The sequence below is a fragment of the Montipora capricornis genome, chromosome 11 (assembly GCF_036669925.1).
Source record: "Montipora capricornis isolate CH-2021 chromosome 11, ASM3666992v2, whole genome shotgun sequence".
In the NCBI taxonomy this organism is placed as follows: Eukaryota; Metazoa; Cnidaria; class Anthozoa; order Scleractinia; family Acroporidae; genus Montipora; species Montipora capricornis.
Genome location: NC_090893.1, coordinates 25,009,053 through 25,013,302, shown reverse-complemented (window position 1 = coordinate 25,013,302; position 4,250 = coordinate 25,009,053). Strand labels below are relative to the sequence as shown.

The following is a 4,250-nucleotide window of genomic DNA, read 5'->3' as shown; positions in this document are numbered from 1 at the left end:
TGGTTTTCGGCCTCTTCGTTCTGTCGGTTATTCGTGCGTCCGTTCGCTTGTTCGTTCGTTCACGAACAGCTTCAGCGTCGAACCGTAGAATACAAGTTGCTTGGCAGCGGGCAAAAGGACAACTGAAAAATTTGAATCCTGCCTAGGACTCTTGATTACTTGAATAAAATAAAGCAATTGATCTCGGGTGAAACCAATTGTAAAAAACTTGATCAGAATCCGAGCAAGTAATGGGAAAACAGTTTAATATCCTAAATCTTCGAAAGCTGAAAAGTAACAAGGTCAATGACGAGGCCACCTTTCCGAAGATTTTACCTTGTGGTTAAACTCATGGTACTACGGCCTACCTGAGGTTCATAAACAGGGATATCCTTTTCGCCCGATCGTATCTTTGGTGAACACTAGCCAAGCGGCTAGTATTCTATCCATGTATTCATTTCAGTCATTGACTCCAGTTACCGTAAATTTCAGTCAGCTGTCCTGTAGCCTTTTCCTATCGCTAATTTCGGAGGGTCGCTACCTTTGGCAGCTAAAACGTGTACCGCATATGGGCTGATTGAAGTTTTGGTAGTAAAATCGCCACAAATGTGAAAACTTACACACTTTTTATTTGGAGAAATTTTTCAGACAACCATTTTGTATATAAATACTAATCAGATTTTGGCACAATTCACTCGACTGTCACTGCTCTACTTGAGGCTACAGACTCTTGGGCGTATAACATAGACCGAGGAAAAGTTAATGCAGTCGTCTTCGCCCTTGTTGGATATGAAGTAATTATAACCAACTCGCGCTACGCTCTTGTTGGTTATTTTATCACATCATATCCAACTTGGGCTCATGGAATAATTGTTATTTATCCTTGCGCTATCGCTAGTGAAAACCAGGCTTTAATGGGTCGCTCTCTAGGAGCTGCTAATAATAATAATAATAATAATAATAATAATAATAATAATAATAATAATAATAATAATAATAAATAAATGATTTTAGTATATACTAAAACAGTGGATAGCGTTGAACTCGCGCGCTGATTGGCTACTCAAACTCCGGATATCCTTTGCTATTCACCTCCGAGCAATTCGCGCGGAATTTGGGCCCGAAAATGTTGTAATCTTTGCAGGAATAAATGAATAAAAATCACCTTTTTGTGCTATATTATCTCACTGTTTTAGTATATACTAAAACAACTATTCACCTCAGTGTCGGTGGCTAGTGATGGATATTTACCTCGCCGCTTCGTGGCTCGGTAAATACCCACCACTAGCCACCTCCACTTCGGTGAATAGTTGTTAACTACTGGCTACAAAGATTACGGCAGTTGCTGTTGTTGGTTAAAATGTCTGCAAGATTCAATTTTCTTATTTTTGTTATAAAAATGGGTAAACTGGGGGAATCTCTTTGAGTTACGGTACGTTTTGACTATAAGAATGGCCCAAGATATCTAACAGAGTGCTTGCCGTAGCGTGTAGCTCTAAAACGTGGTAATACGAAGTCACTATTCCGCAGCCAGTGTGTAGCACCTTTTCGGACAAATAGATCGGAAACACAATCAGGTAAGAGACAATGTTTGACTTTGTACATAAGTACTGTGATATCTTGAAGCCGTCTGTTATATATCAAGAAGGTATATAAGCACATCGTAGAAGTTCTTCGTATGTGTCGGAGTGGGATTTATATATCACCCTTAGGGCTCTTTGCTGTATTCGTTCTAGCTTCCTTTTGTCGGATGACTCGCAAAAATGCCAAGTTAAGTGACATTAAGTTATATAGGGTAGTATAAAAGATTCATACAGTAGTAGCTGAGCCTTACGGGGTATTAAGTTTCGAAGACGACAGAGTACTCCGACTTTCTGGCTTGCCTTAGTACATACTAATGCTCAGTGAAGTTGAGATTATCGTCCATGTGAATTCCTAATAGTTTGATTAGTTCCGTGTTCGCAATGTCCAGATTGTTTATATTCAGCATCCTGTCACTCTTGTCCTTATCGAGTTTCCATGGATTAATGTTTAGAGACTGAAACTTGTCTGGATTAGCCAGTCGAAAATTAATTGTATACCACGACAGTGCTTGCTGGCCATGAGTTTTTATTCTACTTCTTACTGTTTCACGGTCCGTTCCTTTGACGTACATTTGATGGTCATCAGCTAGCGTACATAGTTAGATTTGCGTCTTTAACATGAGCTGACATATCTTTCTGGTAGATGTTACATAGTAAGGGACCGAAAGACGATCCTTCAGGACATCCACTTTTCATCTTTATCCAGTCACTAGTAGCGTCACACATTTTTACTCTGTTTAGTCTGTTGTCGAAAAACGATCGCATAAGGTTAAGTGAGCGCCCACCAAATCCATGAGCCTGCAATTTCTTTATCGTCAAGGAATGGTTGAGAGAATCAAAGGCCTTGCTTATATCTGTAGATAACACTGATACCAGTTGCTTGCTATCGAAGGATTGTTTCCAATCCTCAATTAGCGTAAGCAAGGTTGTTTCGCAGCTGTGTCTTTTTCTGTAGGCTGTCAATGTACAACGTTTCAACATAATGGCTAGTCACCTGATTGCTCAGCAAAAATTCAAATATTTTATCGACAGCTATGAGAGAAGTGATAGGGCGATAATGGTATCCACACACCCCTCTTCCCTTCGCTAGGCCAGGTACTCTGCTGTATGCAGTTGTTATAGAGACTGGTCAACGATGCTGCTGTTCCTTTAGCCACATTCTTGAGATTTTGGTGGTAGTCCTGTGTCCCATCCACTGGACTTCTTTGAATTAATCTTTTCCAGTCTTAACACTGCTGTGGTCACTGTGGTCCTCTTCCGTAAAATTATCTACGTGATCTCCTCCGATACCTAGTGCAGTATTGGCGAAGTAGTTGGCGAGTATCTCTGCCACTTCCATATAATCCTTTACTGTATTATCACCCTCCGTTTTAAGGTATATTGCAGCCGATTCTTTGCTCTTGTTACTAATAAAAGGTTTGAACTTGTCGTAATATTTCTATGGTCTTGATTTATGTTCGTCCGTCTTAGCGTACCAGTACGCTCGGATTGCTTTTCTGCGTTCCCTTGTAGCTATATTTCGATACTTCCCTTTCAGTTCCAGATTCTCAGTGGTGCGGTCTTTGGCAAACGTTTTAGCATACTCCCTTTTGTTTCTCAAATTCCTTTTGCATTCCTGTGTCCTGTAAGGAATATCCTTTTCCCTCACTCTTTTCCTTTTGACTCGCGCGTGCTGATTGGCAACACTTTCAAATAGTCCTCTCCAATAATCATATTTGTCGTCTACGCAGGTGAAGATGTCACCAACTTGCCAGGCAGGGTTCATTAATTAGATCTTGATCAAACAGTTCGAAGTCAGTATTCTTAGTTTGCCTGAATATTGTGGTCTTAGGCTTGTGCTTACAAACTTTATCTGTCATTTCTCCATAGATCAAGTAGTGGTCGCTGATTTCGGGGTTATACACCCCGCACCTAGTAAACAACTCTGGGGTGTTAGTGAGCAGGACATCCAAAGCGTTTGGGAATGCATTGTAACTCTGGTAGGCTCAGTTCTTAGGCATGTCAAGTTATATACTTGCTTCAGGTCCTTAAGCATCTTCCCCTGACCTTGATCAGGAACAAGCCGGTCCATATTCAAGTCAGCCAAAATAACTATGCACTGCTTTTGAAGGCACGCCCACTGACAAATATCATTCATTTCGACCTCAATGTTTTGCTGGTATTTTGATCCACTGGGATAATTGTTCTTTCTGGAGTTTTTAATTTAGTCGGCCTGTAAAGCCCAAAGAACAGTATTTCGCTCCTTCCTATATTGCATTCAACCGCTATAGCTTCCAGCGTCTTATAGGCTTTTGGAAGTTTCAGTTTCTTAGAGGGTATATAGTCTTACAAAAATAAGCAATGAGCCCACCTCCTCCTTTGACTTTGTCTTTGCGACAAAGCTGGTATCCTTGTATTTGAACTGGTGAACAGGATACGAACGATCAATTTTGGTTTCCGATACAATAAGTATGGGGACTTCCAGTTCGTCATTCAGTAATTTTAGTTCTTCAAACTTGTTTTGTATGCTGTTAATATTCAAATGTGCAACAAAGCGATATTCGAATTGTTTTTCCTTTCTTCGAGAATCGAACTCACCTGGGAATTCGGAAGGTCCTCATTAGCATAATCGCTTTCAAAGTAGCTCGTTTCCATCGTAGTATTAGTTGTTACTTGAATGTTGGAATCTATTTCAAACGGGTAATCCAT

General features: G+C 40.3%; 1 pseudogene; it reads right to left on the bottom strand.

The window, feature by feature from the left end:
* LOC138023262 (uncharacterized) overlaps positions 1-4,250 on the bottom strand; it is a 14,177-nt pseudogene extending 9,927 nt beyond the window's left edge.